General features: G+C 39.9%; 1 protein-coding gene across 1 annotated transcript in view; it reads left to right on the top strand.

Moving 5' to 3' along the window:
* CAMK1D (calcium/calmodulin dependent protein kinase ID) overlaps nucleotides 1-22,642 on the top strand; it is a 356,591-nt gene that overhangs the window by 91,852 nt on the left and 242,097 nt on the right. The gene's annotated exons all lie outside the window — the stretch shown is intronic.

Raw genomic sequence — 22,642 nt, 5'->3', positions numbered from 1 at the left:
CAAAATATATTTAAGAAAAAAAAAAAATATATAAATATATATGTATATATATACATGCAGTGTGTGTATGCGTGTGTATGTATGTATATATATATATATATATATATATATATATAAATACATACACACACACACACTGCATGTTGAAATGCGTTTTTATTACAAAATATATGAAAAATATTTTTAAAAATACATTTCAAATATACTACATGTCTTTAAAAATACAAATTTACATTTGCGGAATGCATTTGCAAATATATGTAAAAATATATGTTAAAATAACTTTTTTATATGTTAAAAAAAATCTGAAGAATATATTTAAAAAATAAAAATAAAATAATAAAAAATAAAAAAAAAATTAAAATATATATGTTTTAAATATATTCTTCAGATTTTTTTTAACATATAAAAAGGCAATTTTAACATATATTTTTATATATATTTGTAAATGCATTCCAATAATGCAATAGATTAACTCAAAAACAGATTAGGAGAGAGATGTACGGTATTGATTTTTAGCTTTAGAGAGCTATTTATAAAAAAAAAAATATAAATAAATAAAAACTGGAGTTGTCAGTCTACGTAAAAAGTTAAAAGAATGTGATTGATTATTATGGATAGTGAATTGATTTTTTTTTTTTTTCCCCCCATTGTTTTAAAAAAAAAAAGCCTGTGCACACTTGCAGTTTGGCCTGACTGCATCAAAACCCAGCGTTTTTAGGTGCCCAGAAGGCAAAGGTGAAGCATCCAACCCTGCTGCCAGCAGCCTATTAAGATATATGACAGGCTGAGATACTTGGTGGCAGGATGTGGCTGGGTGCTGTAGCAAGCAGTATTCACATTTAGGGCCGGTTCACACCATAGAAATATAGTCCAGATGCGTTCCGGATGCGTTTTTGCATGCGCGTTTTTGATACGTTCCAGTGCAGTTTTTATGCATTCCAGTTATTTTTTTCCTCTCTCTTTTTCTTCAATTTAAATAGGGACATGTGCGTTCCAGTGCGGTTTACCGCGTTCCAATAAGGTTCTGTGCATAAAAAATGCAGCATGCTCTACTTTTTTTTCTGCAACTGGAACACACTGGAACTGCAGGCACTGATGTGAACTATGACATTGACAACCATACTGTATAACCTACTTTCTGTGTGTTTTGGCTGCAGAAAAAAAGCAACTGAAATGCATGTACTATGAACTGGCCCTTAGAGCCAAATGTGTGCAGAGACCTATGCCAGAAATGCAGGAATTCTATGTACAGGGCATACATCTCTGAATACATATAGCCCTAAACTTGGGCAGCACAGTGGCCAAATGGTTAGCACTTTCGCCTGGCAACACTAGGGTCGTTGGTTTGAATCCTGACCATGGCACCACCTGCCTGGAGCTTGCATGTTCTCCCTGTGCCTGCATGGGGATACTCCAGTTTCTTCCCACACTCCAAATACATGCCGGTAGGTTAATTGGATCCTGTCTAAATTGGCCCTAGTATGTATGTGTATGTATGAATGTGAGTAAGGGACCTCAGATTGTACGCTCCTTGAGGGTTAGGGACTGATGTGAATGTACAATATAAATGTAAAGCACTGCGTAAATTGACAGCACTATATAAGTACCTGAAATAATAAATAAATAAACACTTCTACTACTTCGTAGAGTGTTTAGCCACCGTGTCTTTCATCCTGTGATAGAATTTGACAGTTGGCTAGGTGCTGCACCTGTAGCACCCAAAAACCCTAATATTCAATGTTGATGGACCACCCCGCCTATACGCATGTAGCCTGATAAGTGCTGATAGCAGCAAAAAGATTACCCTACATGGGCCCTGCAGGTAAAATTATTCACGTGTGTGAAAATATCTGAGCATGGCAAATAATGTATTGGACTGAAATGTTCTTTTATTTTTACCAGTTATCTGCTGACCCCAAAGGAAAGTGTTCAAATCTCATAGTGACTCATGCTGAAATGACAGATATCCCAGAAATATTACCTTTTATTTACATAGATTCCTTTATGATTCATCCAGCTATGGCAGAGAATATCGTCCCCAAAAGCCAGTGACTAAGAGACTGCCGTCCAGGATTCTGTGCTGTTCTGTCACTGAAATAAAATGACTATCTCTTCTCGTGGGATTAAGCTGTTTGTTTTGGTTGACTGACTTTTTGCAAAAAGGTCATTCTGACACATTCCATTGAATGTATTGTCATCCATTAGTTTTAACGTAACCGTGAAAAACATATTTTGAGCGGATCTGGAAAATGCTTTTTCAAACGCGTTTCGTTAATGGGATGGTCTTCATTTTTCCTGATTACATCTATTTCCTCGTCATTAGTTTTTCTTTGCTTTTACTTCACTTTCCTGGAGTTACATTTGATGTTGATTGTGTTTTTGATACTTCTTGTTTTTATCCACGTTGTGTCTATCAGACGTCTGTTTTGATGTGGGGGAATTAAATAAACCTGACACTAGTGAGCTTTTTCTGTATTGCAGTACAAAAAGATATGAAGAATCCAAATTCAAAGTTCTACAGTTCTTTCAGCAAAATTGTATTACTTATTGACTTCTGTTTAATGCTTTTGTACTTGTCATTTGCATTGTCAAACAGATAAAAGTTTTTGTCACTGTCATTTATTTATTTTTTTCTAAAGGCATTTTTTAAAATTTGTATAACAGTGTAACAGTTCCTTTTTAGCAGAAAATTTTGGGAAGTGTCTGCAACATTTCTGCAAAAAATCAGCCTGACCAGCAGGATATTGGAGGAGATGGAGGATGAAGAATATTCAACCTCAATTCCAAAAAAGTTGGGACGCTGTGTAAAATCTACCTAAAAACAGAACAGAATAATTTGCATCTTCTCTGGGCCAAAATGGTGTGTTGCAAAGTGGAAAACTGTTCTGTGATCAGATAAATCAAAATATGACATTCTTTTTGACAACCATGGGTGCAGCATCCTCCGACTAAGCAGGAGAGGGACCTTGTTGGCTTGTAATCAACGCTCAGTTCAAAAGCCTACATTTCTTGAATGGTCAGTTTGTACACCTGAGAAGGCACTATCAATGCTGAAAGATATACAGTGCCTTGAAAATGTATTCATACCCCTTGAAATTGTCCACATTTTGTCACGTTACAGCCAAAAACGTAAATGTATTTTATTGGGATTTTATGTGATAGACCAACACAAAGGGACACATAATTGTGAAGTGGAAGGAAAATGATAAATGGTTTTCAAAATTTTTTACAAATGAATATGTGAAATGTGTGGCACGCATTTGTATTCAGCCCTCCTGAGTCAATACTTTGTAGAACCACCTTTCACTGCAATTACAGCTGCAAGTCTTTTTGGCTATGTCTCTACCAGCTTTGCACATCTAGATTGTGAAATGTGCACATTCTTCTTTGCTGTTCACAGATGTTCTCCATCCAGTCTGACAGAGCTTGAGCTATTTTGCAATTTTCAAGTCTTGCCACAGATTCTCAGTTAGATTTAGGCCTGGACTTTGATTGGGCCATTCTAACACATGAATATGCTTTGATCTAAACCAGGGGTCTCAAAACCTTTCAAAGGGCCAGTTTACCTTCCTTCAGACTTTAGGGGGGCCAGATTGTGGCCAGTGGGGGTAGAAAATGCCCTGGGTCCAGCAACAGTGAGAATAAAATTGGCCATAGGGTTGGTGGTCAATAGGAGGAGGAATTCCACATCATTGGTATTAGTGGGAGGAATAGTGCTTAATTGTTGGTATCAGTGCGAGGAAGAGTGCCCCATTGTTGGTGTCAGTGGGAGAAAGAATGCGCCATTGTTGGTGTCAGTTTGAGGAATGGTGTCCAATTGTTGGTGTCAGTGGGAGGAGTAGTGTCCAATTGTTGGTGTCAGTGGGAGCAGTAGTGTCCAATTGTTGGTGTCAGTGGGAGCAATAGTGCCCCATTGTTGGTATCAGTGGGAGGAATAGTGCCCCATTGTTGGAGGAAGTGTGCCCCAAGGGCCAGATAAAGGCTAGCAAAGGGCCACATCTAGCCCTTGGGCCGCAGTTTGGAAACCACTGATCTAAACCATTCCATTGTAGCTCTGATTGTATGTTTAGGGTCGTTGTTCTGCTGGAAGGTAAACCTCTGCCCCAGTCTCAAGCCTTTTGCAGACTCTTAACAGGTTTTCTTGTAAGATTGCCCTGTATTTGGCTCCATCCATCTTCCCATCAACTCTGACCATCTTCCCTGTCCCTGCTGAAGAAAAGCATCCCCACAACATGATGCAGTCACCACCATGTTTCACGGTAGGGATGGTGTGTTTAGGGTGATGTGCAGTGTTATTTTTCCACCAAACATAGCGTTTTGTTTTTAGGCCAAAAAGTTCAATTTTGGTCTCATCTGACCAGAGCACCTTCTTCCATATACTTCCTCAACAATGGCTATCTTCTTGCCACTCTTCCAAAAGGCCAGATTTGTGGAGTGCACGACTAATTGTCCTATGGACAGAGACCCCCACCTGAGCTGTGGATCTCTGTAGCTCCTCCAGAGTTACCATGGGCCTCTTGGTTGCATCTCTGATTAATGCTCTCCTTGCCCGGCCTGTCCGTTTACATGGACGGCCATGTCTTGATAGGTTTGCAGTTGTGCCATACTTCTTCCATTTTCGGATGATGGATTGAACAGTGCTCCGTGAGATGTTCAAAGCTTGGGACATTTTTGGATAACCTAACTCTGCTTTAAACTTCTCCACAACTTTATCCCTGACCTGTCTGATGTGTTCCTTGTCCTTTATGATGCTGTTTGTTCACTAACAAACCTCTGAGTGCTTCACAGAACAGCTGTATTTATACTGAGATTAAATTGCACACAGGTGGACTCTACTTACTAATTAAGTTACTTCTGGAGGAAGTTGGTTTCACTAGAATTTAGTTAGATGTATCAGAGTAAAGGGGGCTGAATACAAATGCACGCCACACTTTTTTTACAATATTTGTAAAAAATATTGAAAAACATTTATCTTTTTCCTGCAATTTCACAATTATTTGCCTCTTTCTGTTGGTCTATCACATAAAATCCCAATACAATACATTCACATATTTGGATGTAACATGACAAAATGTGGAAAATTTCCAGGGGTATAAATACTTTTTCCAGGCTCTTTATCCAAGTTTTAGATCCATATATGGTCCCATATAGACAATGTCTTTGTCAGGTTACCTTGCATATTTCAGCAGGACAACGCTAAACCTGCATAATGTATCAATGACAACTTCATAGTAGAAGAGTCCGGGTGTTTAACTGACCTGCCTGCAGTCCAGACCTTTCACCAATTGAACATTTTTGGCAGATCTTGAAACTGTAAATATGACAAGGAAGACCCAGGGCTATTGAGCAATGATATCAGGCAAGAATGGGACAACATTACTCTGCCAAAACTCCTTATTTAGTAAGAGGCATGGCAAGTTTTTTGAATTTGTAATTTTTTTCCACAATTCTTTGGGAAATTTCACAAAATTGTAATTTTATCAAGTTATTTCTCACACATTGCATAGGCATACTTGCAGTTACACCCCGAAACATATTCTGCTACTCCTCCTGAGTATGGGGATGCCACATGTGTGAGACTTTTTCACAGCCTAGCCACATAGAGAAGCCCAACATCCAAGTAGCACCTTCAGGCTTTCTAGGGACACATCTAATTTGATGACTACCTATCACACTTTTGAAGGCCCTGGAATACCAGGAGAGCAGAAACATCCACAAAATTACCCCATTTTGGAAAGCAAACATCCCAATGTATACACTATGAGGCTTAGTGAGTCTTTTTTTTCACAAGTTTTTGGAAAATGTGGAAAGAAAATTAGAAATTACTTATTTTTTTACACAAAGTTGTCAATTTATAAGATATTTCTAACACAGAATGGACATACTATAAATGACACCCCAAAATACATTTTAGTATTCCTCCTGAGTATGCCTCCTGAGTACTCCTCCTGAGTATGGCAATACCACGTGTTTGGGACTTTTCCACAGCCTAGCCACATAGAGAGGCCCAACATCCAAGGAGCGCCTTCAGCCGTTCTAGGGGCATGATAGGCTGCACTGATGGCTGCAGTGACAGGTACACTGATAGGCTGCACTAATGGGCTGCTGTGACAGGTACACTGATAGGCTGTACTGACGGGCTGCTGTGACTGGTACACGGATAGGCTGCACTGATGGCTGCAGTGACAAGTACACTGATAGGCTGCACTGATGGCTGCGGTTGACAGGTACTCTGATTGACTGCAGCGATAGGTACACTGAATGACTGCACTGATTGCCCCTGTAATAGGCTGCATTGATGGCTGCAGTGACAGGTACACTGATAGGCTGCAGTGACAGTTACACTTGCAGGCTGCACCGATGGCTGCATTGACAGGTAAACCTTTAGGCTGCACTGATGCCTGCAATGACACTTACAGTTATAGGCTGCACTGATGACTGCGGTAACATGTACATTGATTATAGCTGCACTAATGACTGCGGTGACAGGTACACTGATTAGGGCTGCACTGATGGGCTGCTATGACAGGTACACTAATTAGGGCTGCACTGATGACTACTGCTGTGACAAGTACACTGACAGGCTGCAATGATGAGTGTGTTGTGACAGGCTGCACTGATGGCTGCTGCTGTGACAGTTACTCTTTTATTACAAGGCTGATCAGGCAGTCGGGGCACAGTGATGATTCAAAACATGTATCCCAAAAAATTATAATTAACTTTTAAATTTTTTTTTGTAAATTCATGTTATAATCCAGGTTCATTGGTTTTGGGGGTTCAGAACTATGAATACTGGACCATGCAATGGGTCCTCATCTTTAGTAAATTAGGATCTTGTTTTTAATTTAGGGATAGATGATCCAACTAGTGAATCTTATGCCTTATGCAGCATCTGGCAGTAGTCAGCATGGTACAATATGTTCAGTTGGCACGCTGTGTGGTTGATAACTGCCTTATAGTGCAGTGGGATTCAGGGATCCCTCTATGAAGATAAAATGTTTTAGGCATGCCTGCCTTATGGACTCGCAGACACCATTCACGGTCATGTGAGCCCATGAGGTTTGTATTGAGGACAAAACCTGACTTGCTGCTATATGTTATTGCACTTTGAAATTTCTTTTATTGAGATAAATTATACTTACTGGTCGAACAAGTTAGGCAGTGTGCATTGTAGCCTTGAAAGTCCTATTTAAGCCAGTGTGTATAGGATTCTAAGACTGTTACAGGGTCAAGTTTAAAGTCAAGGTTCATCCTTTTAAAAAAATAATAAATGCACATATTTTGCAGGAAAAAAAATGTGCAGTTATTTTTTTTTTTCAGGAACCTGCAAAGCATTACACAGCTTAGGAACATGTTAAATGTTACACCCTAAATACTGGTGTAACATGTCACATACTGTATTCCTAAATGTAAAGCCTTTAAGTCTTTTGTTAACCAAAAAAAAAAAAAAACCCTTTCAGCTCTCGGCTCCCTATTGCAAGGGATAATGCTTGTTAAAAAATTGTATAACTGTAATGATATCATATACTGAGCACATGAAACGCTGTTTCTGGTGACCATGTTGTTCAAGAATCACTGATCAGCCATAACAGTTTTGTAAAACAGTTAAACATTGTGGCCACAAATAGCTAGGAATGCACCTCCATAGCCTTAACATATTTCAAACAGCCTGTTATCTCAATTTAGGGACAGCAGACACCAGCATACAGGCCTTTGCCGGAGCTGTAAATAGCTAATTGAAGTCTGGCAGGATGTCTGTTAATTTCTGCTGACCATAAATCTACAGATTAACACTTCTCTCTGACCCATCGTAAAACAGTCACAATATCCTTCAGATCTGTCACCCATGGTTTGTAGAGCAGTAAAACCCATTAGGGATATGCTGCCTGTGGTAAAATGTCTTAACCAGGTTAATGGGGATCGTAAAGCAGTCAGGCTTATAGTGACCTTTTGGGGACCCCGTGCCCAACTCCAAAATTTCAAAAACTACACAGTTCATAATATCAGACAGATCCAAGACACATAAAAATTAAGTGTATATTTAAATGGGGAATATCATTCCGAACAAATCGAGATCATACATGGCTAAGCTATAGTATACATAAGGTGAGATAGCAGTCAGATACCTCCTGGGTGACAGGCCAATCCGAGATACCCTGTGTTTAGTATCCCTGGAAACGAAATATAATGCCGAACAAACAGTGGGTTGAACAAAACAAATTGACGCGATGCCCTCATCCACATCCGGTACATTTTGGAAGATATTATTAATATAAAACTGTGTGTAAGGGAGGCCCATGATACAGTCATAAACACAGTGACCCATGGCCACCCCTCAGCCCCTTGATTGGTCAAATGGTTTCTGACAACACCCCCTCAATATCAGAGAAAAAGGAGACTGCTCCTGAAGTTGACAGTTCTTATGTACCATCAACCAAGGAACATCTGTCAAATTATGTGAGCCAATAAGACCCTGCTCATTGACAACTCTGCTGAAACCAAGAACTTTGCAAGTATTTACCTTTTTCACTTTTTTGTCTTGCTGTTGCTTGTCACAATAGCAAATACTTTTGTTTGTAGTCTTGGATAGGGTATGGTATGAATTCAAACCCCTGCCAGGTTATTTTTTGCTGTGTTAATACCCCTGAGGTCATTTCCCTTTATATTTTTTGTTACAGGAAGTTAGAGGAAATCTCTCTAAATGAGGGACATTCCCCTCTTAGACATTGTCCTTTTGAGAGAAATTCCCTTCACCTCTTGTTTTAGAGTAACTTCTAAAGTCTTGGATTTCCTTTACTTTCTGTCTCAGTGGCAATAGTCACCAGTAAAAATATAGGTGCAAAACTCTCCAATGGGGACAGAGACCGCAATAAAAATTTGAGAGTGGGTCTAACTCTTCCCTACCTCTGTAGCCAAGCCCCAGCAGGCGAAACACATCAGAGGGTGTGGCCAGAACGGCAGCTGAGGCCATTCCTCAACATTGGACTGCTGGGGTTGGTGAGCAGCATCCAACCATTCACTTGTGTTGTTTAACCCAGCCTTTCTCAACCAGGGTGCCCAGGCACCCTGGTGTGCCTTCAGGCTTCTTCAGGGGTGCCTTGGCAAAATGCCCAAAAAATTGTATACAAGCCAGCAGTTGGATCAATCCTGCCTTTTAGTACACAAAGCCACAGGTTTTCATTGCGCACTTTTATGACTTTCTAGATGTCATTCTCCATCAGCACTGGAGTCACATTAGCAGAGTTTGGGAGAGAAACAGACACTCTGGAATACTAGTCAGAACCAGTGTGCAAAGCTGTATTTGTTTTGGAAGAATAAATCACCTCTAACGTTGGGCGTACTGGATGTGTGTAGAATAGTTTTTTTACATTTTAGAATGGGGTGCCTTGAGATTTTGCAGAATTTTAAAGGGTGCCTTGGGAATGTCCATCATTTTAAAGGGTGCCTTGACTGAAAAAAGGTAGAGAAACACTGGTCTAACCCTTCCCTACTATATACAAACCTAAAAAAAAAAAGGGTTTTGCATATAGATACACTGTAAATCTACAGGTAAAGGAGTAAGCTGTAATATATTCCTTACTCCTCACTCCAGCAAGCTTCCATCACTCTGCGTAACCACTACTCTGAAGCCTCCTCAGTTTGGCATTCCAGCCAGCGGTCACACTCTGACGCCATCTTGTACAATGTAGGACCAGTAGTCGATCATTGTACATGAGGCGAGGGCATGCCAGAATGTCAGAAAGGAGAGGTGAGCCCTAGAGCCTGCCCGGATTGAGGAATGAGGTAATTATTACAGCTTAATCTTCTACCTCTAGGCGTAATGAGCAGTTAACCCTTGGAGTGAACGGGGGAGATGGGGTACTGCAAGGATGTTTTTTTACAAAAATCCCTGAGTTCAGCTTTAAGGGAGAACATCAATTACTTTGATGTTTTAAGAGGAGCCATCTATGCCATAGATAGGAAATTGCACACATTAATGTCACTAAGGTGTCCTATATTTTAAGTATCTTCTGAAACAGCTTGTCTGGGCAGGAAGGTCAGTGTTTTATCTTTTAATGCGTAACAACTTTTAAAACATGGCAGTATCAGTCCCTTGCTATTTTTAGCTAATCTCTGTGGTTTTCCCAGCTGCTCTGCTCACCTAATGCAGCTTATAGTAATGGGCAAAGACAGCCCTCGAAAAACATAACATTGTGGTTACTATAGTCAGTTGTATCTGTATGTAAAGCAACATTCGATATTTTTTCAAAGGGAGGAAGGGGCAAGGGAGAATACCATAGTATAAGATTTCTAGAAAATGTGGTTTTCTACGTTAATATGGTCTCCTGTTTCAAATGGCGATGATAATTTTTACAAATAATGTCATTTTGATAGGGTCAGTAATTTAGTGCATTGTAAATGGGTTCCAAAGCTTTCCTTTGTATGACAGATTTTATTGAAGATAAAAAGGGGAATGTACACTAGTTGTGTACATATTTTATTTTTTTATTAGGGTAAGGATTATACAAGTTTAGTTTATTTTAGTCAGATATATATTATATAAATGTTGTGTGGTATTATTTCCAGCCAGCAAGTGGAGCTCTTAGAGCCTTTTTGTATGTATCTAAGCACCTGTAGTAAAAGCCAGTCGTTTACAGAGATTAATAGCTCAAGCGGAGATTTACACAGGTAAGTGAGCAGTTACTCACTCCTTATTGGATGGCTGCATCTGAATTACAGACTCTTTGTGCCTAAAAGGGAACTATTTGTTAGTTAAACAATGGTGCTCTTAAAGTCCATCAGTACTTAATAGTTTTTTAGTATGTATGGTAAAATAAATAAATAAATAAATATACAGTCAGGTCCATAAATATTGGGACATCGACACAATTCTAAAGTTTTTGGCTCTATACACCACCACAATGGATTTGAACAAGATGTCAGCTTTAATTTGAGGGTATTTACATCCAAATCAGGTGAACGGTGTAGGAATTACAACAGTTTGCATATGTGCCTCCCACTTGTTAAGGGACCAAAAGTAATGGGACAGAATAATAATCATAAATCAAACTTTCACTTTTTAATACTTGGTTGCAAATCCTTTGCAGTCAATTACAGCCTGAAGTCTGGAACGCATAGACATCACCAGACGCTGGGTTTCATCCCTGGTGATGCTTTGCCAGGCGTCTACTGCAACTGTCTTCAGTTCCTGCTTGTTCTTGGGGCATTTTCCTTTCAGTTTTGTCTTCAGCAAGTGAAATGCATGCTCAATCGGATTCAGGTCAGGTGATTGACTTGGCCATTGCATAACATTCCACTTCTTTCTCTTAAAAAACTCTTTGGTTGCTTTTGCAGTATGCTTTGGGTCATTGTCCATCTGCACTGTGAAGCGGCGTCCAATGAGTTCTGAAGCACTTGGCTGAATATGAGCAGATAATATTGCCCGAAACACTTCAGAATTCATCCTGCTGCTTTTGTCAGCAGTCACATCATCAATAAACACAAGAGAACCAGTTCCATTGGCAGCCATACATGCCCACGCCATGACACTACCACCACCATGCTTCACTGATGAGGTGGTATGCTTAGGATCATGAGCAGTTCCTTTCCTTCTCCATACTCTTCTCTTCCCATCACTCTGGTACACGTTGATCTTGGTCTCATCTGTCCATAGGATGTTGTTCCAGAACTGTGAAGGCTTTTTTAGATGTCGTTTGGCAAACTCTAATCTGGCCTTCCTGTTTTTGAGGCTCACCAATGGTTTCCATCTTGTGGTGAACCCTCTGTATTCACTCTGGTGAAGTCTTCTCTTGATTGTTGACTTTGATACACATACACCTACCTCCTGGAGAGTGTTCTTGATCTGGCCAACTGTTGTGAAGGGTGTTTTCTTCACCAGGGAAACAATTCTTTGGTCATCCACCACAGTTGTTTTCCGTGGTCTTCCGGGTCTTTTGGTGTTGCTGAGCTCACGGGTGCATTCCTTCTTTGTAAGAATGTTCTGAACAGTTGTTTTGGCCATGCCTAATGTTTTTGCTATCTCTCTGATGGGTTTGTTTTGTTTTTTCAGCCTAATGATGGCTTGCTTCACTGATAGTGACAGCTCTTTGGATCTCATCTTGAGAGTTGACAGCAACAGATTCCAAATGCAAATAGCACACTTGAAATGAACTCTGGACCTTTTATCTGCTCATTTTAATTGGGATAATGAGGGAATAACACACACCTGGCCATGGAACAGCTGATAAGTCAATTGTCCCATTACTTTTGGTCCCTTAACAAGTGGGAGGCACATATGCAAACTGTTGTAATTCCTTCACCGTTCACCTGATTTGTAAATACCCTCAAATTAAAGCTGACAGTCTGCAGGTAAAGCACGTCTTGTTTGTTTCATTTCAAATCCATTGTGGTGGTGTATAGAGCCAAAAATGTTAGAATTGTGTCGATGTCTTAATATTTATGGACCTGACTATATATATATATATATATATATATATATATACTGTATTGCCAAAAGTATTGGGACACCCCTCCAAATCATTGGATTCAGGTGTTCCAATCACCTCCATGGCCACAGGTATATACAATCTAGCACCTTGGCATGCAGACTGCTTCTACAAACATTTGTGAAATAATGGGTTGCTCTCAGGAGCTCAGTGAATTCAAGCGTGGTACCGTGATAGGTTGCCACCTGTGTAATAAGTCCATCCGTGAAAATTCCTTGCAACTAAATATTCCACGTTCAACTGTTAGTGGTATTATAACAAAGTGGAAGCAACTGGGAAGAACCACAACTGGGAAGTGGTAGGCCACGTCAAATGACAGAGCGGGGTCAGCGCATGCTGAAGTGCACAGTGCGTGGAAGTCGCCAACTGTCTGCAGAGTCAGTAGCTAAAGACCTCCAAACTTCATGTGGCCTTCAGATTAGCACAACAACAGTGCGTAGAGAGCTTCATGGAATGGGTTTCTATGGCCGAGCAGCTGCATCCAAGCCTTACATCACCAAGTGCAATGCAGAGCGTCAGATGCAGTGGTGTAAAACACGCCACCACTGGACTAAAAGAGCAAAGAGACGTGTTCTCTGGAGTGACGAGTGACAGTAGGCTACAGCGCTGTTCTGTATATGCTGACGATGGGGATGTCTCCCCACTGTCAGTGTGAGGTATTCCCCCTTCCACCTCATGAGTGTGGATGGGGGCATCTGGTCAATTTTTTTCGTTCAACCCACTGGTTGAATGAAAATAAAATGGCCCATGTATGGCCAGCTTTACTGGATTTGAAGTATGATTTGAATATAACATTGCTGTGCTGCTCACTTTTTCCCTGCTGAAAAGAAATCTGCAGGGCAAATCTCCCTTCTTCTGCTTCATTTATTCTATGGTTTTCTACACTTTTTCTTTTTCTTCTTGAATATTCCCCCACCAGTTATCAGATCACAGTCAATGGGGTGGTTCAGCAGCAGCTGTGACTTAGATGGATAGGCTGGCTGATAGAAAAAAAAAAAAACCTGATTCCCCCATCCACACATTCAAGGTGAATGAAGGAATCCTCCCTGCTGCTCTATTGTATTCTGAAGGTAGGGACTACCCACCATCAGAATAAACTGATCACTGCTGGAGTGGTGATTAAGGCAACATTTTCTAACATTCCCGTTCAAGAGTTCAGTCTTTAGATGAATGCTCTTGAATTAGAACAGCCATCGGTGGATCAAAATTTGTCTGGTCCCTGCTGAACCAGCTGGATTTCGATCAGTTTATGGCCGGCTTTAAGGCAGTAAATCCATGCCTAAGCCACAACAGCATTCTCCATACAGGGACAAACTGCAGAACAATACATGGTAAGTCAGTAATGGGGTTAAGTTCAGCTGCAGAGAGTCTACAGGCAATAATGGCGACTGGTCCTATGACCTTTGTTTGCATTTTTGTGGACTTTCTGAGCCAGATTAGGTGAATCAGAGGAAAGTGGAAATTCCTTCTCTGCATACTTTTTCTGACTCTGGGTCAGTAACAGAAAATATTGAAGTAAGACGGTCAGTATGACTTCCCAAGCAGCTAGCATTATCAGAAGGAGAGATCAGTAATGGCACTATCCCTTTTTCTCTCTTGACAGGTTTCCTTTAAGGGGTTAATTAAAGGCAATAAGTGGCTGTTAGTTTTGGGGTGTCATAAATATTTAGTACATTCAGCAAAACGTATTTGTGATGCAGAAGCATTTAGACAGGAACATGTTATGCTTGTATTGGGAAAGCTTGACTATACTTTCACTGGCCCACAAAATGAGTGTTTAGTCTCCAAGAACACAGTGGGGTACTATTATTTACTCTTTAGGACCTGGAGCTGCAGTTGCACACGTCACATAGTGCACCACCTGCTGGTTAAATAATGGTGGTGAAGTTCATCTGTTCAGTTATAATGGCACTTTTGAATGCCTTATTTTCAGTCCTCCAAGCATTGTAAATATTGTGCGCAAACAGGCTATAGGTGGTAGAGACCCCTGCAGGTTACATTGGAAACCCCCTTTAAAACAGTGCAAAAAACCTCCCTTTGACAAACACAGATTCATTGTGTTGACAGATAATAAATCACCTTATTAGATCTAGATCTCCTACCCCATGTATTACCTTTTCACAGTAGCAATAGAGTAACATGCAGTAATGTTAATGCAGCAACAATAATGTGATACATTTACCTGGTGGTCTTTTTATCTGAACACATCTGCTCTTTATATAAACTGTTTATTACACGTTTGAAGAAGAAAGCATCGAAGAACCTTATAGCTTTTGTTACTTTTGTTATATATGCAGAGTGATCTCATAAAATGATATTGCTGAATAAATATGCATTCCAGCACTTGCATATAAACACCCCAGCCTGGAGAATCCATTATCACTGCACAGCTCCAGAGGGGAGGTGTTAAGTAACTGACAGCATTTTTGACACCAGATCTGCCAACTGCCATTCAGACTAACTGAACAGGTCTGTTTCACTGTCTGAAAGAATGTGCATCATTAGCTTCAAGTGATAGAAAGCTAAATGTAGAAACATGTCCTCGGTGTTCAATACTGTGATTATAGTGTGCCAGAATCTCCAGTGCGTTGTGCTTGGTTCCCCTATACTGGTGTCTCTATGTCAATCTAAAAGTATATGTGAACCCTCATTTCGTAAAATAACCCATTCAGAAATAAAGGGTAAAACATTTGCATATACATATAAAAAAATTGTGATATCTTTTTTTCCCTTTTGTATAAGTGATCACATACCTTCTGTTCTAAGCTGCATAAGGAGCTCAGAGTTAGGGGACGAGAAACAGAAGGACACTCAGCTTCCCAGTAAATGACTGCGCAGGGATTGGGAGGTGGGTGGGGGGTTGTTAGGGGCGTGTAAGCACAAGCCTGGTCATTGGATTAGATCTCAGCACAGCCAGAAAACTGACCATGCTGTGCTCTGATGCCTAGTGTAGTCAGTTTTTAACAGGAAAGCAGAAGGACTGGTAAGAATAACAAGGATTTCACACAAAGAAAGCAATACAAACAGAACGGGATACTTTTTCATACAAGTACATGGTACAGCAGGCACATATCAGTAATATGAAATGTTGGGTTTACACATTCTTTATTGTCCAACTCCAGACAAAAATGTTCTTAAGTTAAAGGGAGAATTAGAAATTGTCAAGTTTTTATTACTTCTCTCACTGTCCAGGTAATGCGCAACAGAAAATAAAGCTGAGATCTCCTCAGTGGGACTCTTACAGCAGTAAAAATCTAATATTAGGATGTGTTAAAATCTCTTGTGAATTTTAATTGACTTCTGTGCCCTCCTTTGGATATTTCTCCTCATTTCCTGTTGGGGTGATAGATGTTAGATAGAACAAAAAGTGATGGAACCACCCCCCCCCCCCCATCCAAAAGGGACAGATACAGTATTAACACTTGAGGTTCTAACTGTTCTATTTTCTATACAAAAAACAGCTGTAATAAGCTCCGTAGATGTGGTGGCTGCATTGGTTTTATTTTTTTTAGATTTTTTTCCATTAAAAATCTGGCCAGTAACACACTTCCTGTCTTAGGGTGTCTCCACTTTGGAGGAGCAATGGAGACACACCCTTGGACAGTGACATTGCACAAATCAACATATATTTTGGTGCCTCGGATGTTGGATCTGTTCCTGTCGCTACTGATTCCAAAAATAGCACTCATTTTTTCCTATCAGCTCTAGTTTTTGAGATACAGCATAAATTACATATACGCTTCACTCTGTTCAGGATATTTCAATGTAGTGTTTTATTTAACCACTTGCCTACCACCCTATAGCAGATATACTGCTACAGGGAGGCTTCTCTGTGTAAAATCACACACACACACACATATATATATATATATATATATATATATATATATATATATATATATATATATATATGATTTTGCATGAAGCATGCCATTTTTCATATTTGGCTCCATGCACACTGGACGTTTTAATAACGCTGGTAAGGTTAGCTGTGTAAAGTCATATTAAAAACGTGAGTTTTTCAACGGTTTTTAGTGTTTTTGTATTAGCGTGTAGCGGTGTTTTCCCGCATTTTTTCACTTTTTTTCACGTTTGCAGATTTTGTTTTTTTTGTTATTACCAAAACAAAATTTTGAGGTGTCAAAAAAAGGGCAAAAACGCTGGTTTACCGTGATTTACCGCGTTTTGACGCGTTACAGTGTTTTTACAGCTAAAAAACTCCTCTAGAAACACACTAGTTATGGGTTTCTTTTCCAGCCAAAGAATGCCCCTGACAAAAAAAGTCTCCTAGATTGTAAGCTTGAAAGAGCAGGGCCCTCGATCCCATCATGTTTTGCATTGTATTGGTATTGTTCTGTCACATGTTCTGTCCCCCTTTGTAATGTACAGCGCTGAGTGAACTATTGGCGCTTTATAAATACTGTATAATAATAATAATAATAGTCTATGTGTGCATGGACACATAGGATAACATGCTGGGGAGTTTACTGGTTTGCTGGCTGTAGAAAAAAACGTCAAAAGCTTTCTTTTATGTATATTTTCTAATAGGAATAGTTTTAATGTTGTGTATTTAATAAAATGTAAACCTTTTTAATCTCAACTTTTGTTTGTTTACTCCTGAGATGGTTTGGCACCATTAAAGTGTTACTAAACTCAGGACCTTGCATTCACTCTATCTGATCTCCCACAGTATACAGAACATGAAAATGCAATTATTTTAGTAAATAAAAACTGCTAAATACCTTTTTCATCAGCTGTTAGAGCAGTTGTGCAACTTCTGTCAGTGTCTGGCAGAGCACTGGTTCAAGCTTGTAGGAGGAGTTTTCATTCTCCTCTGACTGTCCAATGAGGCTGTCCATAATCCCTGACCCTCTGTTTGGACAGTGCTGATTGGCCCTGTGCTGGTCACATGCACCCTCCCAAAGAAAAAAAAACCCTCTAGCAACACACACCAAACTCCCAGGTCCCAGAAGACTGCCTGACAAATGAGAATGTGCAGCGCGACTTGCACATGTGCAGTGGGCACCCGGCTGTGAAGCCACAAGCTGTCACAGCCTCATGCCCACAGTTGTGATGTTGGCGCCGGGGAGAGAAGAGGCAGAGAAGGGACAGCACGGGTGAGAACATCGCTAGACCCTGGGACAGGTAAGTGTGTGTTTATTAAAAGTCAGCAGCTACAGTTTTTGTAGCTGCTGACTTTTAATAAACACAAAAATGACAGGAACTCCACTTTAATGCATATTTGGGGCTGCTTTGTGCAAAACTATTACACAGAACAGGTAAGAATAAAGCTATGGCTATTTAAAAAAATGATTATGATTACATAATTAAATGTATTTTTAAAAAATCAAGTAGTGTAAGTTCATTACTTTGACCTGGTATCAGCATTTTGCAGTATCTTTATAGCAGTGAGTGTGAGATGAAGAAGCAGAACAAGGAGCTAGTCAGTTTGTGATGACAAGAAGCATGTTGACAGGAAGAGAAAGCAGAGTGACAAAGCAAAACGCTTTTCTACATCTCTTTTCACTGTCCAGTCACAGACTGGGAAAGGTCCAGCAGACCAGGGCTCAGAGAAAGTGGGTTGAATGATGCTGGCCTTCAGACAGAGGACATCTAGCGGCATAAAAAAGTACTGCAGGGAAATCTTTGGATTGAAGCTAAATTTTGCAGAAAAAGCTGGTTGGGTATTTTAATTTTTATTAACTATTTATTTTTATTTTTATATTTTTGCTAGAGTTCTGCTTTTACAAAAGCTGGGAATGGGCTTTTAAGTATGAATAAAAAAGAATTTTAGAAAGCTTAAAAAAGCATTTAAATCAATGCATTTTTCCATTGCATTTTAATGGATTTTCTGTGCAATACATTTGATATCAGAGAGCTTAGTTTCATTCATTGCATTTGACAGACATAAAACTAATCCATTAATGTCTGTTTCAGGTGCCTTTTTGATGAATGCTATGCATTTTCAGTGACTTTCTGCTTAATATAATTACCTATTCTAACTGCACGGAAATAGGTCCAAGCATTTCTAAAAATGTGCTGCAACAAAATACATTGAAAACATTCAATTTGTCATGTGTATGCTGACATAAAACAAAGCAAGATTGTTTTAGAAGCAAAGTCTTGACCACTGATGAATCAAAAAATGAACAGGAACCATAGTAATACACCCAAAACATACCCAAAAACCAGCACTCTAGTTAACGCAAGCAAACCTAAATATACTTTTAAACTTTGATATTAAATACCAAATATCCTTAGCTGCAATGCTTCTATGGACATGTTCATATTGAAAGTGCCGGTATTAAACTTTGAAGTCATAAAGGGATAGGTTGTTTTCTATGAAGGAAAAGTATAGACTATCTTCATAGCATGTCTTCTATAGCAGTACATGGTGTGTTATGGAGTGCCAAATAAGCAAAGCTTGCACTAAACAATTTATAGATTTTTAGGTTACAGATTACTAGAAATGTTTTTTTTTTTATTTATATGTTATGAAAATCACATTTATTCGCATGACATAAGCAACCATGCATACCATACTATATAAGCATTAGATCAGCAGTTCTCTACCAAGGTTCCGTTAAACTCTTAAGTTGTTCCTGCAGAGGTTGCTAGGGAATCCTTGAGCTGTAGCTGACTGACCTTCTATTTGATGGTGCCTACATGATTTCGGGTCCAATAGCTCTTGGTAGAGCCAATGATCTTTTTAGCTTTTTGTAAGGGTGGCATTATGACCACCACTGTAAGGGGATCATTCTTCCCAATGATCGCCAATGTAAGGGACATTCTTCTCACTGGTCACCAATGTAAGAGACATTTTTCCCACTGACCGCCAATATAAAGGGCATTCTTCCCAATGACCACCAATTCAAAAGAAATTCCCACTGACCACCAATGTAAGGAGCATTCTTCTCACTGTCCACCAATGTAAGGAGCATTTTACCTAATGACTACAGAATACATTTTAGCAGAGGCTGAGACCTGACAATTACTTCAAGTGTTCTTCTTGGGTGAAAAGGTTGAGAAAGATTGCATTAGAGTGTGTCATTCTGTAAAGATTCCTTATAATGGTTTGCTAATTAATCCTTAATTAGTGGGCCAAACATTTTATAAAAGCAGTGAAATCAGAGACATATTCATTACGAATCATAGATGATTCCCATGGAAATAGTGTACTTATGCTGGGCATGTCTACGCATAAATTTCTAAAATCAAATTTAAAAAAAATCAGCAAAAACCAAACAAGCCATACTTCCCTTCTACCCACAGTGTACCCACTATATCTACAGACCAACTCTCTAAATTATGTACCCCAAAAGTGAAAAATATTGTATACAGGAGTTCAAAGGGGTATGCAGTTTTGGGAAAGAAAGTGCTAAAAGTTTTTTTCATATACTTAATTTTTTTAATTGAAAGAATTGGATCAAGAAAGCTTTTCAATGACAATATAAAAACAGAAAAGTTATATATTTTTTAATACATGATTGTTTTTTATCGAAAGAATGAGATATAGAAAGCAATTCATAGTCAATATGAGAACAGTAAAACTGTAAACAGGTGACTAAATTATTAGAATTTTCCTTGCAGTCTCAGGCATTGGATGCAAATAAATCCTGTTAAGGACATGATGAATGTTTTTCCTCTCTTTAGGATTAATTCACAAATTCAAAAGAATCCTGATTTTTCAAATGACATTTATTTTCACTTGGGTCCAATGAAATTTGAAAATTGAAAGTCATATAGTTAAAAATAAAAATCCTTATCTTTTTGTAAGATTTTGGTTAAACGTTTTGCGTTGGTCTCCTTAGACACCTCTGGTTTCCTCCTGCAATCTATGGAAGGTGATTGGGATCTGAGTGATGTGGCTGTTTTTAAAGCTCAACTATGGGCACAAATAAAAAAAAAACCTTGCAGGGACCCCCTCCTGTTCTCTACATTACTTACCTGACTCCCTGCTGCATCAGACTCCAACACTGTTCTCCTCACCTTGAAGCTACCTTTCAAAAATTTGCATTTATTAATTTTTGTTAAAAAGTGAACTAATCCTTTAAATATGTATATACCATACCTGGCCAATTGCCCCATGGAAGGTGGAAATTATTGAACATTGCTACTCGAGCGATCTCCACTTGCTTCAGGGTGGTTGCCTCACTGCAATAGGAGGTTAGCCACTTGTCACATTTTCTGAATGAATGCAATGCATTTTCTGATTGGAAAAGGTGGAGATATGGGGTGGTGACATCTTGTTCTCCACATCATCCAATCAGAGAGTGCTTTTCATTCATTTAAAACAAGTAAACCATTCTCTGAATGGCACCCTTGCCAAGAATACAATTAAAAGAATGCAAATGCTGTACTGTGTTACTAAATTAAATGTGTCTTAGTTACACGTATCCCAATACAAAGGATCATAATGTTATAAAAATAAATGTGATATGTGTTCCAACATCATAAATCCAAATACAATAGAAAAAAAAATTAAAATTGAGAGTGACACCACTATTTCAAAGGAACACAAAAATACAAAATACCAATTAATAAATCAAAAACATGGATGCTGATGGAAATCAACCACATATTAACAAAATTAAAATTGAGAGAATGACACCACTATTCCAAAGTGACACAAAAATACAAAAGACAATTAATAAATCAAAAACATGGGTGCTGATGGAAGCCCACCACATATATGCCACCTCTATGCCGACGACACACAAATTTACCTCTCCACCCCCCACCTCACCTCCTCACTCTCCGCCCGCATCGCCCACCTCCTGAACGACATATCAGACTGGATGTCGCTCCATTTCCTCAAATTAAACCTGTCCAAAACCGAGCTCCTGGTCTTCCCCCCAGCCCGTGCCCCCCCATCCTCTCCATCACTACTAGCAGCGCCACCATCACTCCCACTCCACATGCCAAAGTCCTAGGTGTCACCCTGTACTCAAACCTTTCCTTCCAACCTCACGTCCAATCACTATCAAGGCCATGCAGGCTCCACCTCCACAACATCTCCAAAATATGTACGTTCCTCACCCCAGACACTACTAAACAACTCGTACACTCCCTCATCATCTCATGCCTGGACTACTGCAACTCCCTTCTCGCTGGCCTACCCAAACAAACGCTATCCCCACTCCAGTCGATCTTGAACTCAGCAGCGAGACTCATTCACCTCACCAACTGCTCCACATCTGCCACCCCCCTCTGCCAATCCCTTCACTGGCTCCCGATTGCCCAGCGCATCAAATTCAAATTGCTAACTCTGACCTTCAAAGCTATTCACAACGCCACCTCAAACTACCTAACCGACCTGATACCCAAATACCACCCTACCTGTGCTCTTCGCTCCTCACAGGACCTCCTACTCTCTAGCTCCCTGGTCTGCTCCTCCCACACCCAATTGCAGGACTTCTCCAGGACTTCCCCCATCCTCTGGAACTCCCTACCCCAATCCATCAGGCTGTCACCTACCCTCCTCACCTTCAGGCGCACCCTGAAAACCCATCTCTTCAGGGAAGACTACCCCACCCTCACCTAACAACTGATCTCCTCCACTTCTCCCACCACTCCATCCCCCACAGCCATTTCCTCCTGTACCACCTTCCCCTCCCTCCTAGATTGTAAGCTCGAAAGAGCAGGGCCCTCGAACCCCTCGTGTAGTGTATTGTTACTGTCTTGTCTCATGTTCTGTCCCCCTTGCTATTGTACAGCGCTGAGCATACCCTTTGGTGCTATATAAATACTGTATAATAATAATATGCAAATGTCTAAATGAAACAAGTAGTCATGTGTAGGAGGGTTCCACTACCATTGCAAATCTTGTAATATGTTTCCACTTATGAATGACAATAAGCAACCTTGTGAATTCAACACCACCACCAATTGCAGCCTCTTACCAAGTGATAAGACCCCACATTATAGGTGGTCTTTTAATAGTCTGTTGTCAGTAATCATCCATTACCAGCCTTAGAACCATATGGGATCTCACAGCAACATGTTGTTCAATGACACTCAGGAACTCCAAAGCACAACACCCCCAATGCCTGTCAACCAGTAGGCCATTATCAAGAGGCCCGTGCCAAGTGTTCAACCTCCTGTGTTCATAATGCAGCGCTGCAGCTGCTTAGTGCAAGACTAAGAAGCACTGG

Source organism: Staurois parvus, unplaced genomic scaffold (assembly GCF_062004578.1).
Source record: "Staurois parvus isolate SC_StPar_1 unplaced genomic scaffold, SC_StPar_1.0 ptg000019l, whole genome shotgun sequence".
Taxonomy (NCBI): domain Eukaryota; kingdom Metazoa; phylum Chordata; class Amphibia; order Anura; family Ranidae; genus Staurois; species Staurois parvus.
Note: the sequence above shows the minus strand (reverse complement) of the source record. Positions and strands in the feature narration are given on the sequence as shown.